Source organism: Mustela nigripes, chromosome 3 (genome assembly GCF_022355385.1).
Source record: "Mustela nigripes isolate SB6536 chromosome 3, MUSNIG.SB6536, whole genome shotgun sequence".
NCBI classification, from domain to species: domain Eukaryota; kingdom Metazoa; phylum Chordata; class Mammalia; order Carnivora; family Mustelidae; genus Mustela; species Mustela nigripes.
In genome coordinates this window covers 33,045,314-33,061,268 of record NC_081559.1, presented here as the reverse complement: position 1 = coordinate 33,061,268, position 15,955 = coordinate 33,045,314, and the positions used below count along the sequence as shown (strand labels likewise).

At 40.5% G+C, this 15,955-nt stretch overlaps 1 non-coding gene across 1 annotated transcript; it reads left to right on the top strand.

The window, feature by feature from the left end:
- The first annotated feature begins 334 nt into the window (after positions 1-334).
- TRNAF-GAA (transfer RNA phenylalanine (anticodon GAA)) lies at positions 335-407 on the top strand. The gene has a single exon. It is a non-coding gene; the product is annotated as a tRNA-Phe (tRNA).
- Positions 408-15,955: the final 15,548 nt, after the last annotated feature.

Here is a 15,955-nt window from a genome sequence, read left to right as displayed (position 1 = left end):
ACTTCATTAAATATTTAAGTGGACCATGCTGTCATTTTTCTAGAAATTAAGCATATATTAGACATAAATGCCAACTAAAGACTCTTTTTCTGACACAAGAAGAGCCCATGGTATATTTTTAAGTGGGAAACACCTTTTGCAGAACAGCTAAAATATCACTGAGAAAAGAAATTATTTTTTACTTTAAGCTTAGAAACAGGGACCTTGCCTCCTCATCTCTATACTATTTGTTAAATGTCAACCTCCAGCTGAACCGTCAACCTATTGACATTTTTTACTGTTGTAAAACAAATATTATTCCCCTGTAGTTATACAGGAAAAGCTGCCTGAGCAAGCTGAAATAGCTCAGTTGGGAGAGCGTTAGACTGAAGATCTAAAGGTCCCTGGTTCAATCCCGGGTTTCAGCAGTTTTTTTGATGTTTATGCTAAATGTACTTTCTGGCAGTATTGAACAAAATGTAAGCTGTAAGGGGAAAATTAGGCTCTCATGCAGATTTCTGGGGCGGATCATTGGCTTTTTAGGGAGGGGTGGTGTCCAGTGTCTTGGGGGGCCTTTTTGAATAAACCCACTAGCACTGTTGAACTTCCTGAGTATGATAGTAATAGCTGACTTGTCTAAAGTACTTGCCAAGTGTCAAGATTTCTTCTAAGCTCTATGTAGCTTACTTATTTAAAATGACCACTAAGGGGCACCTGGGTGGCTCAGTCAGTTAAGCCTCAGACCCTTGGTTTGGCTCAGATCATGATCTCTGAGTTCGAGCCCTATGTCAGGCTCCATGCTGAGGTGAGGAACCTGCTCAAGATTCTCTCTTTCCCTCTGTCCCTGCCCCCCCCCCCTTAGAAAAATAGCCCTTAAAATTCTCAATAACTACTTGTTAACTAAACAAAGTGTGTGTCTGAGACCTGATATATATGGTAGGTATAGAGTTAATGATTTTTACTTTGAGCATCATTATTATTTCTATTGGCTAGGAACTTCAAAAGCTAGAACTATGAGACGTGAGTTATTTCTTCTTTTTTGGGGGGGGGGAGGAGGTGGCTCACACATCACTTCCAACTGATGTGAGTTATTTCTAATGACCTTCACCCTGCCATCTGATAAGGTGGTATTAAAGATCATCATTTCCCTCCTGATTATTTTTAAAATCTGTATTAACAATTCCTTGCTTTTATATGGTCAATGCAAAAGCATATTTTCCTACTGGGCTTTAGTTTTGCAGAATGGGATTTAGTTTCTATTCCAAAGGTCTTCCCTGAGTTTATAAGCAGCAGAAGGTGGAGAGGGGTCTCTGAAGTCTCTGAAATGGAGTGCAAACTTGCGTGTTACACGTTTCCCTGGGAATATTGTCCACAGGTATCAGATTCTAGGTTTGTGACCTAGGAAAGGTTTAGAAAAGTGATGCAGAAGATTTCCTCATCACAACAACTTGCTGATAATTTGTGACCCCACCTTTGAATTTTGCTAAGGTGTCGAGTGATAAAACTTTTCTTGATTATTGTGCTTGCCCCTTGCTCAATACTATCTACTGAGAGGTGGATTTCAGGAGGGAGCCCAGACTGTCAACAAACTTTCCTTCTGTCTGGGTGGTGGTCTTGGGGGCAAATTTCCCATAGTGAAGCCGATTTGACCATTTTGGGAGGCCTCCTGCTACTTTGGGGTACCCCTCATGACCCACCCCCATCACTGGATTTAATCTGTTGAGGTGGCTCTCATGCTCCTAATTGTTTCTTTTCTGGGGGAGATTAAGGATGAAATCCCCATGTTTCCTTTATTATTTAACTTTTTAAAAATCTGTCGTTCTTGCTGATGGCATTTGTAGACAATCTGGATGTCCAAAAGCAACACCAGGCAATGACTGCCTGTTCTTCTGTCTTCATATTATTGAATGTCTATCACCTATATGACATCACCATGAATTGGCCATGCTTTGGTCAAGAGGTAGTGTTTTTAGTGAAGGCCAGGCATTCTCTACGCTTTGAGGATTTACATAAAGTACAAGTGTTGCAGGTTTTTCTGTTTCAATTCCTCTTTCCCCCCAAGAATTTAGCCCACTTCCAGAAAATATGCCCCCTGAAGAACGAATTGGCTCAGGAACTGAGCTCTCATGATGAGACTGGAGCAAGAGATAGGGTTCTCATGGACGTCTGACGGCTGAAGGACTGAGTCAAGTGCATGGAGAAACATCTAGGGTCCAAAAACAGTGTCCACTTCCAAATGCGAAGTCCACTGAGGTAGAGGCAGGATCTGGGCCAAAGGGATGAGACCAAGCATTCTAGGCTAGGCCAGGCAGTCTCTGAAAAGTGGGTGAGGAGCAAGCTTTCATGGACAACAGGGTTAGGGTAGTATTAAGGGCTGTGAACAAGATGGAAAATACTTTTCATTCTTCTCAGTAATCGCTACACTTTTATTACATGGGATTCGGGTTCTGTACTATTTGTATGTGTATACACAAACACACACACATACACATACAGAAGTGTTGGTATCTAAAGGGAATGTGGATTGTATTGAACAATATAACTGGAAAGAGAATCAAGTATTTAAAAAAATTTTTATATTGTTTTTATGATTATAAAAAAAGTATAAACTACTGAAACATTAAGATTTTTATGGAACTGTATTGCTTAAAAAGTAAAGATAGGTCTACTCTAATCCCAAATCTAGTATCTATTCCTTTTCCAGACTCTTACTATGCAGTGCATGTAAAATGAATGTATATAAACATAAATGCACTTATATTTTATATAGAATTAGGCCATTAGGTCATAATATTTTTCCATAATTTCCAAACAGCAAGACTGAATACCTAAAATAATAGTGAAACTTTATTTTCTTTGGTATATTTCCTTTTCGAGTTTATTTTAATAGAAATAAAGTAAAATATTAAAGGAGAAGACATGAAAACTCAAGCCCTAACTATAGCATAATCCAAAATTCTAAAAAAAAAAAAATCATACTTTACAAAATCTTAAGTGAGGGGGGCAAATGGGTCTCATTAGTAACAGAAATATTTATTGAATATCTGTTCTGTGTCAAACCCCATTTTGAGCAATTTCCAGGACTTAATTCTTTTATTTTTTTTAATATTGTATTTATTTGACAGAGACAGACATCACAAGTAGGCAGAGAGGCAGGCAGAGAGAGAGAAGGAAGCAGGCTCTCTGCTCAGCAGAGAGCCCGATGTGGGGCTTGATCCCAGGACCCTGAGATCATGACCCAAGCCAAAGGCAGAGGCTTTAACCCACTGAGCCACCCAGGCACCCCAGGACTTAGTTCACTTAATCAGTGATGAAAAATGCAAAAAGCAAGCAGCAAATAAGCATTTATAGCAATTTTAGAGTATTATAGAGGGACCGGTCTAAGTTCTATGACGTTCTATGGAGGAGTTAGAAGTTAACAATGTCACAAAGTCTAAGCAAGAACTCGTGGGGACTGGCAGTGCACAGAGCATTTAGAGAAAATGCATGCTGCCATTATCTTTTTAAGGTCAGAGACCATAAATCGTCTACATGAGTACAATCTGTTCATTAAGATGTATATGTATATTTAGGTAAGTGGTGATAGTTTATATATCTGTCATTTAACTCATATTGATCATAAAAATACCAAACTCATTCTTTTAATTTCTCATTCTTAGTGTGGTGTTTAATTCACAATGATACAAATCACTTTTATAATCTTTATTATTATTAATTATAGTTTTCATGAAATCACTTTAAAAACTCCAAAGGTACTTAGAGTCAGTCGGAATTACCTTTATAAATCATTCTCTTTGAACATGTGTAATGTTGGCTAGAACTGATAACTTGGCTGGTCTAAACTCTCTCCTGCTGGAAAGAATATAACTGTTTAAAGCCTAGTATTTCTTCCAGGACGAATTCATTTTGTTTCTACATTTGGGATCTGTAATCAGCAGAGTGGGAATTAAAATTGTGTTCATGTTTTTCTTTCCCTCAGAGTCTGTGAAACTCTCCAAATTAACTCCAGAATGGATTCAACCTAATTCCTGAGAAGTCTGGTGAGTAATTTTATGGAGGTTGTTCAGTGTCCTAGAGACAACAACAGAGATCTTCAGGTAAGTTAATGGAGGAAGAAAAGGACTGTGAAGTAAAGAAAGAATAGGAAAGAAAAAGTGGGTAATCACTTTTTTTTTTTTAAAGATTTATTTATTTATCCCAGAGAGAGAGAGAGAGAGAAAGAGAGAAAGAGAGAGAGAGAGAGAGAGAGAGCATGTGCATAGGAGCGGGTGTGAGGGACAGAGGGAAAGAATCTTTTAGCAGACTCTGTGCTGAGCAGGGAGCCTGATGCAGGGCTCAATCTGAGATCAGGGCCTGAGCCAAAACCAAAAGTCAGATGCTTAACCGACTGAGCCACCCAGGTGCTGCATGAGAAAGTGAGTATTCTCTTAGGAAAGGGCTCAGAAATCAGGAATAGATTAGAAAAATTAGGCTGGAGAGTCTATATTCCCAGGTACACAGGCTGTAGGCATCTCCTAAGGAAGGAAACTAAGGAACACGGATCTTCAGTTTTGAGAACCTCTCATGGTTTAACTGAATTGGCATAAGTTCAAGGACAAGTACATCTTCTACTATGTTATTCTAAAATTGTACATTTCCATGTTTTGCATTAAAATCTGGAAAAGCTAGGGGCGCCTGGCTGGCTCAGTTGGTAGAGCATGCTCTTGATCTCAAAGCTGTGAGTTTGAGCCCCATGTTGGATGTAGAGATTACTTAAAAAACAAAATCTTTTTTAAAAAGTTTAAAAACTGTAGAAGTTATTTCAAAACCTACAACAGAGATTACTGTGTTCCAAAACAGAACCACTTCTTGGTTTAAAAAAGTTGAGAAAGTGGTGATGACTAAGTAGGAAACCACAAACTTACTCTATTTTTTTTTTTTCCCTTCCAAGGTTGTCTCTTATTCTGCCTTTTAAATAATTTCCAAAAAAAATAAAACAAGATGAAATCAGAGAGGGAGACAAATTTTAAGAGACTCTTAATCCCAGGAAACAAACTGAAAGTTGCTGGAGAGGGGAGGGTGGGGGGGATGGGGTTACTGGGTGAGGAATATTGAGGGCTCATGATACAATGAGCACTGGGGGTTATACAAGATGGATAAATCACTGACCTCTACCTCTGAAATCAGTAATATATTACATGTGAATTAATTGAATTTAAATTAAAAAAAATACAGTTTCCATGTTTAGGTTCTTCTCAAAAGAAAGCTCATAAGAATGATTAAATACAGCCAATGGAAAAGAATGGTGCCATGTACCCAACCCTCTCAAGAACGTCACTCCAAAAATGTGTGAAACCATCTATGTTTACTTCCTTCCAAATGAAATATACCTGGATAATTTTGTTTTTCTGATGAAGATCACAATTATTCTCCTTTTTCTTTTAGAAGTAGCCGTGATGTTTTTCTCCTAGGATCATTAAGGGTAGATCTGACAAACGCTATATAATTTACACATTCTTCACTCAGTCCACATGCTGGGCCTGAGTTTTCCTATCAGTTTAGAGAACTGAGTTGACCTAATATGCCTCTTTTTGGCTCTATGGATATGTAAGATCCGTATCTACCATCAGAGCCTTTCCCTGTCAGTTACACTGGGGAGGATTCTTAGCTTCCTTGATCCACATGCCACTAATTTTATGCCCATCAATCTTGCCTTCTGATGAAAAGGAAAGGGGGTTCACTTACTTTATTTCTGGGACATTACATCTCCCTATCATCTGGCAGTAACTCTCTGCAAAGATGACAATCAATCCAGGACACACTGGCTAGCCTACAGTGATCTGGAAAGCCTTTCAGAGGTTATTTTGCAAAGCTGATAAAATTGTTTTACCAGGAGACCAAGAATACACACCTTGTTCTTTCACCAATTTATTGGGACTTGTGATAAAGTAAATTTGCCCAGAAGTGAACATTTATGCTCCCTGACTAGTTCCATACAGTTAATGAATAATGTCTTCTGTAAACCAGGGCTTAGTTGGCTTCAGCCCTGTCCTCAGTAGTTTCTGTTCTTCCTTCTATAATCCTCCCAACATCCCCATGTCAGCCCCATTTTACAGAGGAGGAACCCAGATGTAAGGAGTTTCAGTGGCTTGCCTCATGGCTCACGGGCGATGGATCAGGTTAGCTTTTAAACTTGTTTGACCTCCAAACCCTGGCTTACTTGCTCTGCCATGTCCCTTCCTGGATGACTGGTCTGTTCATCAATTCTACATGTCATCGGATTAGATTAAAGGTTCTGTATTAATTGCATAATTTCATCCTTACCTTCTTTTCCTAAATTAAATGTTCGCACTGTCATGGAGACAGCACTGATTTACTGGTACTGATTATGTGCTAGGCACTCAGCTGGATAGCTCCACATACTTCCATTTCCTTTTAATGACAGCTCTGGAGGCAAGCATTATTATCTTCAGCTCTAGGGTAAGGACATTGATGTACAGAGAGGTAATCCATCCGTGGTCACACAGTGAACTAGGGACAGGGCCGGGATTCAGCCCATCCATGCTGATGCCACAATAAAGTCTTCCTGGAGCTGATAGTGTCATTTGATGAACCAATGTTCTAATTCACATCTATGCTTTGCCCTTCACCAACCAAGCAGCACATGTTAGCTTGTCTTTTTGTTTTTTTGTTTGTTTGTTTGTTTTTAACAAACCCACACTCCATGATTCTGGGTGGAGTCTTATAGAAAATAACTGAAAGTGACATTTTGAAGGATTGGAATTTTCTCTTTGATCCTTAATTTTTTTTTCTCATTTGCCAAGTCTCCTCCCCCTTCCTCCTCCTTCTATTCCCCTCCCCCTCCTCCTCCTCCTCCCCCTCCCCCTCGCCATCCTCCTCCCCACCCTCCTCTTCTCTCTCTTCTTCCTCCTCCTCCTCCTTCTTCTTCAAGGAAATATATCTTTTGCTTTAGGACATAGAACTCAGAACAGTCTTGAACACGAGGGGGTCAGTAAATGCAAATTTCAAACTTCCATGAAAAAAAAAAATCTTTCTTCTGAGAACACACTCAAGTTACATATGAAAGATCCTCCTGCACTAGAGGATAGAAAGTAGTTTGAACATCTTATGGTTTCCTTTATCTTGACCCAAACATGTATTTCTACTCTGAAAATTGCCCTTTGTTTTTGGAGAGCCCCCAGAGCACTGAGGAAATGCCACTTATTCCAGAATACCTCATCCAGCGCCATTTACACATTATGCACTCAGCAAATATGTTATTGAGACTTCTTCCCCCTGTTCAACCAAAAACATCTTATCCTGTGCCTAGTAAACACGGGTGTCAGTCACACCTTGTCAAGCAACTCTGTGGAGAACCCCGGATATGTAACTTCTGTGCTGGGTGTGAACTTAGCTAGAGTTATGTTTGGCAGCTGAACCCTCTTGAATGGAAGGAAGGAAGCCAAGCTCAGGTTTCAGAGTGTGCCAGACTCATTCAAAACCAGATTTACCCCGTAGCTGAAAAGACACCACCCTGCTTCTGAGAGGAAAGGCAATTTTGGTGCCAGGTCATTTCCTCCCTTCCTTCCGACTGTCTTTAGATCACTGGTCATTCCTGCTGCCAGAAATGTACTCTTTTATGGTCTCCGCACAAACCTCCAGATTTGGCTCAGTTCCTGGTTCCTCCCAAAGCCTCCAATAATTATTCAACCTCATATTCAAGCCTTCAGTGATTATTCCACCTCTTGGATCTCCTGTCTCCAAAGTCCCATCAGCTGCTGATGTTCATGTATTATTTGTTATGGGATATCTCATCATTCCATCTAGACGGGCTTTCCCTGAGACAGGCGTCCTGCCTTACACTTCTATTATGTGCCACTGTCTTGAAGATGTCGCAGGTGACAGTCCCAAGTCTTATGAATTTAGAATCTCTTGCAGATACATTATGTACTCGCAGACCAAAGAGCCCTGGGATCCTGTGCCATTGCCAAAACAAGTTAGCAGTTGTACGAAAATTACACAAGGTGATTTTCAATTTGCTTTTTAATACCACTGGCAACCTACTTAGATGAGTTGGGACGTTTAGGAGACATCGTTGACAAGCGAAAAACCAAATAAGTGATAGTTTTGAAGAGTCATCTTCCAGACCAGTAACCTGGTCATCCTCCAGTGACTTGAAATCCCATCTTATAGACTTTGTATTTTGTATTTTTAAAAAGATTTTACTTACTTGAGAGAGTGAAGAGAAAGAGAACACGAGCACCGGGGGGCGGGGGTGTGTGTGCAGGGATGGGGTGGGCAGAGGGAGACGCAGACACCTTGCTGAGCAGGGAGCCTGATGTGGGGCTCAATTCCAGGACCCTGGAGTCATGACATGAGCTGAAGGCAGACTGACTGAGCCACCCAGGAGTCCCTAGACAAATAAAAAATACAATTTTAAAAAAAATTTATATCTTCCTTGAACAACAGAAATCACTTTAGACATTTACCAGTAAGTTTCAAATTTAAATTTGGCTTAGATATGAGACTAGTCCCATGCATATTATTTTTTAAAAATGTTGTAAAGTTGAGGTAGAATTTACACACAGTAAACTCACTCTTTTTAGTGTATAGTTTTGAGTTTGACAAACAGAAAGTCATGGAACCACCAACACAACTAGGATACTGAAATCTTCCATCACCATCCCACCAAATTCTCCCAGGCCTTTAGAGTTAACCCCTTCTCTCATGTCCAGGAAACCACTAATCAGTTTTCTGTCCCTAGTGTTACCTTTTCCAGAATGTTCTAAATGGAATTAGGCAGTGTGTGGACCTTTAAATTGGCTTTCTTTCACTTAGCGTAACGCGTTTGAGATTCACCCATGCCGTTGTGTGTGTGGATTGTTTACTCCTTTCCGTTGCCAAGCATGCATATTCAATTATGGATTTTGGGTATCTTGGTTTTATAGCGAGTGTGGGGATCTGAGATCACTACTGATGATGTACGCACAACCATGGGCAATGCCTCCCTTTGTTCATCCTCTGTATGATAGATCGGCAATGGCTGCCTCTCTAATGTTTAACAAGGACAGCTATCCATGCCAGGACCCAGGTTACAAGAAATACACCAGCAGACCCTTCTTGGGAAGGCCGGGGTGCAGGAGGAGAGGTTCAAGGGTGGTACAGCTGTCCATAGTAGAGCTATCCATGCCAGGACCCAAGTTACAAGAAATACACCAGTAGACCCTTCTTGGGAAGGCTGGGGTGCAGGAGGAGAAGTTCAAGGGTGGTACAGCTGTCCATAGTAGAGCTATCCATGCCAGGACCCAAGTTACAAGAAATACACCAGCTGACCCTTCTTGGGAAGCTTGGGATGCAGGAGGAGAGGTAAAGTGCTGCCTGGGACATTAGGATTTTACATTTGGGAGTTGAGAAACGTGAACGTAGATCACCATACTGTGCAATAATCAATCCCCTTCTGCCTGTGGGGGTGGAAATAGTATTTTTAAATAAAAAACAAACAACAAAACAAAAACCTCTGCATTCCTGTAGTTTGATTGCATATCCCTGTCAAATTGTACAAATGTAAATATAAAAAGATAATTATGAAGAAGAACGTTGACAGGAAAACAAGAGATGTTTTAGTGTTCTTAATATACTCGCCACACATCAGTTTCCAAATGTCTTGTCTAAGTTAGAGCTGGCAACATTCTCAAGACTATGTTCCAAGGTCGTACGTGCCTGGAAAATCCCAAATCTCTTTCCAAGACTGTTTTTCATCTTTTGGGGCCATGATTTCCCAGACTCCAGCTCTTCCCTGCTCAGCCTCTGTGGCTGCACCTGCTCTCAGGTGGGTCATTAAAGCAGCCTCCTACCCTATCTCCCAGCCTCTGCTCTGACCCCTACATTCTAACCCAGCCGCTGCAGTGATCCCTAAGCAGCAAAGCAGATCTCTCATTCCCCTGCTCGAAACCACACAGTGATTGCCACTTCCCATAAAGGAAAGCCAGTGTCCTTACAATGGCATGCACTGCCCATTCCCTCACCCCAGTCTGATACCACTCACACTATCCACCCCACTCGCTCTGGGGCAGGCACACTGGCACTGTGCTAGTCCACGACATGCTCTTCCTTCCTACCTCATCTCCTTCAGATCTCTGCTCATGGGACCTTCTGAGTGATGCCCATTCCATCCTCCCCATAAAAAATGTAATCTGTCCTTCACCCCATTCCAGCACTCTAGCTCACTTTTATTTATTTATTTTTATTTTTATTTATTTTTCTAAAGATTTTGTTTATTTATTTGACAGACAGAGATCACAAGTAGGCAGAGAAACAGGCAGAGAGAGAGGAGGAAGCAGGCTCCCTGCTGAGCAGAGAGCCCGATGTGGGGCTCGATCCCAGGACTCTGGGATCATGACCTGAGCCAAAGGCAGAGGCTTTAACCCACTGAGCCACCCAGGCGCCCCTCTAGCTCACTTTTAAACTGTATTTTTTTTTTTTCTCTACCTCCCAAGAGCTATAACCTCTTATAACGTCTAGCTTCCTGGTACTAGACTTCAGGTGAGTCACATTTCTAAACTGTTACTTATAATTCCGATTATTTGGTGTAGTTTCCAGCCAGGCACTGTTGTGGAGGCTGGGGATGAGTGCTTTAAGACGAACATGTGCAAGAATGTAAGGGAATGTCTGAAAATGAAGCAGGAAGACAATAGGGAAAAGATAAGGAAAAATTCAGAAGAAGCAATCTTTGAGTTCAGGCAGAAAGATGAGCAGAGGTTTGCAGATTAGATGAGGAGAGGCATGCTGTTCTGTGTAGCCGAGGACAGAAGTGGAAAGGCACAGAGCTGTGGAGCCATCCTGGGGCTAGATTTGAGAAGTGAACCGAGTGTGGGTGGTATCACAGGGTAGGAGAGAAGGTTGGACCTGTGGGTGGGGCCAGACTATTAAAGGCCTTTATACCCTACCAAGGAGTCTGAACTTGATCATTGAGTGTCACTAATGAGACTTAATTTAGAAAGTCGAGCATTTCCCAAATGCTGACTTGTTCAATATTAGGAATCTCTCTCAGCTTGACTGTGACTTCCTGGGTTAAGAAATGTTTAATTTTCTCTGCTTATTCTGAATCCAACATCTGATGTGTCCACAAGGAAGTTGAAGGTCCAGAGAACAGGGTCTCTCAAGTGCATGCTTTTAGCTGATGAAGAAAGAACATTATGTATATAAACATTCTCATGTAAATATACCCACTGGTCAAGTGAAAAGCTATTTTAATGTATCATACTGTCTTTAGGTGTGTGGCAAAGAAATAATAATTTAGCATATTGAAGAGATTTCTCCATGAGAAATAACAATACTGAGGTCTTTGAGTTTTCTTTTCTTTTCTTTTTTTTAAGATTTATTTATTTATGAGATAGAGGGAGGGCAAGCTAGCGTGGTCACTCATGAACCTGTGGGGGGAGGGGCAAAGGGAAGTGGAGAGAGAGTCTTCGTGCCAGGCTGGATACAGGGCTGGATCTCAAAACCCTGAGATCATGACCTGAGCCAAATCCAAGGGTCAGTCACTTAACTGACTGCACCACCCTGGCGCCTAGAGGTTATTGGATTTTCAGTAATTCCTTTCTTAAATCGCGGAGGTTCCTTTAGTCATGTCAATAAACCAAGATTTGCAGAAGACCAAGAAAAAAAATCAATCCCGGCAATCTTTCTCTTCATACTTCCTCATTTCTGCTCCCTGGGATCTAAAATTCAATCTCTCTCCAGCCCCGCATACTTTAATTTTTTTTCTTGCAGTTTTTAAATTCAGCAATGTTCAGGTATCTTTGACCCTGAGTTTTAATAGCTCAGATTGTTCTGGACACAAATGAGTTCCGTGGTGCCCTAAATGCAACAGGAAGCAAGACCGTCCTTCCCAAGATTCCACCGATCCCTGGAATCATAAAAGATGTCAGTGAAGATTTGCCCGGGCTCTTTACATTGAAGGTGAGACAGTCATGAATATCCAAAGAGATTCAAAATGAACCATCTGGTTAAGTATTGGGTTTAAAAGATTTCTTACAAGTGCTTTTCCTAATCAAGTGACATGAAGTTACTTCCTTTCAGGAAATCTTATAACTTATTCAAATGAGCTGTTTTGTTTAAATAAGTTTGGATGCTAGGCAAAAGGCATTCAATCCATTGAGCATCCGTCCAATGCTCGACGGCCAATGGTGTGTCCGCTTAGTTCTTAGGGCAATAAAGTCTTGGGGGGATGCAAGGATCCATCGACCAAAATCAACTTTTGCTTGTTGGAAATTACTGGTGAGCTTTGTAATACTATAAACAATCCACTTATAGTACTGGACGAGGTGTTCGAGTTTTACCCTCTTGCAAAATCAAAATTTGCTGCTTGTTAAGTGAAGGTGGTATTTGCAAAGCTGTTATGCTGATTTCCAGCTCAAAGGAGGATGATTTCCCTCCTCACCCTGCAACATTTGCAGATCAATCAAAGAACAGTCAGACATCAATATTTGTGGGGGAGGGGCCCCATATCTCTAGATCACTGTCAAGTCAAGCAGATGAGATGGTGGGGTCTGGTGAACAGGGCTCTAGTTCAGGCTTCGTCAACAACTGCACTTACAAGTCACAGAAACTCCCTGAGTCTCCTTTTTTCCTTTTTACATCTGTAAAATAAAGGAACCAAATATACCTTACTTAATTAAAATTAAATATCTTAAAATTCTACAAAACTATAAATCATTCATTTTTAAAAAAAAAGATTTTATTTATTTATTTGACAGACAGAGATCACAAGTAGGCAGAGAGGCAGGCAGAGAGAGAGGAGGAGGCAGGCTCCCTGCTGAGCAGAGAGCCCGATGTGGGGCTCCATCCCCAGGTCCTGGGATCATGACCTGAGCCGAAGGCAGAGGCTTTAATCCACTGAGCCACCCAGGTGCTCCTATAAATCATTCTTTTGTTCTTATTCCTCATAGTTGATAATTTTTGCCAATAACTTCCAGAGAATCAACTCATAACCAGCGGTCTTAAATCATATTAGACTCTGGAGTTAAAGAATGAGATTAATTAAAAACATTAATCTCTAAATTGGCAGGCCTAGGTATTTTTCTATAGGTTTCATTTATTTGTACCACTTAATAATTAATAAAAAAAAATAAGTATTTTTAGGGGCACCTGACTGGCTCAGTTTGTTAAAGCCTCTGCTTCAGCTCAGGTCATGATCCCAGGGTCCTGGGATCAAGCCCTGCTTCAGGCTCTCTGCTCAGTGGGGAATTTGTTTCTCCTTCTGCTTCTCTCCCTGCTTGTGTTCTCTCTCTCTGCAGGAAATAAAAATCTTTTAAAAAGAAAGAATAAGTATTTTTAATAAACACCAGACAATTAAACGAGATTCCTAGGAATTGGCACGGGCGTAATAATTTTGAAATACGTTAATATGCAGCCAGGGTTAGGAAGACTTACTGTATAGGTATCCTGATTTTCCTTTTCGCATTTTAGGTGAAGCCCACTGTGCAAAAATATGTCTAGACCAAAATAATGATTTAGCTGAACTAACTCATGCACAAGAAAAAATCCTTGTGAGTTTCTGCAAAAGTAGCTAATGAACATAAGAGAGCTTTGAGAAAGAAAAGCTCCACTACCTGTGCAGTCTGCCTTCCCATTTTCTGCTAAAACACACAACTGCAAGGATGAAGGAGAACAAGTGGAAGAACAATCAGATTTAGGGAGAGTATGTGAAGTGTTTTATATAAATATTCCCAGTTTGTGTGTTTTATATTTTAAAGACATTTTATCAGGTTCTTTGGGATGCTTAGAAACATTGAATCATCCCAACACATAAGAAATTTGTTATACTGGAGAATCAGGGCCATGGCCTGTTTGCTGGTTGCCATAGAAACGGACTGTATGTACACTGGATTTCCTAGGATACTGTCAATTTCATGTAATTTCATTGTCTTTAATAAAGTCTATTCATGAAATGTACATGTGTACTTCGATTGATTCATTTTGCTAGCTGTCTGCCACGTGTGTATGTGTGTGTGAGTGTGTGTGTGCGTGTGTGTGTGTGTGTGTTTAGGTAGGAAAACACTTTGGGCCCAGGTGCTCCTTTCTATAGTCTTTATACCCAGGGTTCTTGCCATAAATGCTCTGTGACTACATTGGCTTTTCAGCAAATAGTGCATAAAGGGCCTCTGAGAATCTCCAGGAAACACTGGATCCCAGTCTTCTCAGAGCTTACTGAATGAATGGCACACATGTCTGTCACACACTCTCAATGATCTCTGTGGGGACATTTCATCAACATTCTGTCCAGACTAGCTTATTTTCAGTTCTTCTGAAAATGTATCAGTTAACCAAAATGCTATGAATTTTTAAATTTGTTTAAAAAAGTTGAATTTTTTATAACACATAAGTCTTCCATAAAGAGTAATACTTGTTAAGTTACATTTATTCAAAATTCAAGATTTGAGAGCAACTCTTCCAAAACAACATGTTTGAACATGTTATTAGATTATCCTTGTGTCTTTCCTTGAAGATGCATTTTATCCAAGGTAATTTGTATCCTGAAAATAAATGGTCTCTAACCTCCCTTTGCGCTGAGGCCCTCATTCCATGGCTTGCCACTGTTTCCAGGATGAGGGTGGATTTTGTTCATTTTACATGATTCTGAACACTCAACTCTCTACCAGCTTCTCTACCCTCTCCGTACACCAGATTCCCTTTTTTTCTCCTTCCAGTCACACTGTGGGTCTGTCTCTCCTACCCTCTAAGCTACATGGGCTGCAGGAATTCTGTCTACACTATTATTCCACCTGGATAGTTTCTCCTGGCTTTTGTGGCCTCATTAATTCCAATTTACCTTGAGATCTCAGCCAACCAACATCTTGCTCAGGGAATTCTTACCTGACCAACCTCACTAGATGCAATCCCTACTCAGATACTCCAGGATCCTTGATTCTACCAACAACCTTAATTCCCCTTTGCAAGTAACTTAATATAGTCACAGTTTCTGGGAATTAGGTTGTGGACGTCTATGGGGTTCATAATTTTGCTTGTCTATCACAGTTTCCTAGTGTAAGTGGGGCCCTGCTCACAGAGGCTGTCCTGTAGAAGTGCTGTTTTCATGTCTATTTCTGTATCTTTCACTTTATTTCGAGGTTGGATAACAGGACTAGTTAGAAACCAACTGATGTATTGTATGCCAACATGTATTCTGAGAAGAAAATCTTGGCTGGACAATGGAAAAGAAAAGTGTAGATTTACCTAAGCCCGTTGACTCTTGGGACCTCGATTTTAAGATTTTTGAGAGTAAGGATGGAATAAGGTATTTATAAAATATGCGGAGGACTAAATCCTAGGAATCTTCAAATATAGTGTAAGAACAAGATTTATAAGGATTGTGAGTTAGTCACCTTGAGAATTTTAAAATTGCATTATTCTTGAGAACTGGGAACTTAAAAAATGATAAATGTCTATCTGGCTTCTGTTTTTGTCTTACCCATTTTACAATCTGATTCACGGAGAAACTTGGTAAAATAAATGAGCATACTTGGAATCTAATTTTTAAAGATTTATTTATTTATTTTAGAGAGAGTACGAGAGAGCATGTGAGCAAGCAAGGGGAGGGGCAGAGGGAGAAGGAGAGAATTTCAAGCTGACTCTGAGGAGCATGGAGCTTGTTGCTGGGCTGGATCCAGAGCTCATGACCCGAGGCAAAACCAAGAGTCTGATGCTTGACCGACTGAGCCACTCAGGACCCCCTGGAATCTAACCTTCAAAACATGCTTAAATAAGCTTCTAAACTAAGGAAGAATTTAGAAAGCTTATGATACACAAGATACTGAGTTTTCTACTGAGATTTTTTAGCCTGATATTAACTGGTTCTTTGATCCTTGATCAGATCACAGACTCTCCTACCACTAAACCTTCCATAAAAGGGATTCTGCCCCAGCTAGACTTGCAAGGCTAGATTTTCTATCTCTTGTAGCATTCATCAGATTCTCAAGGTTAAATACTTTTTGCC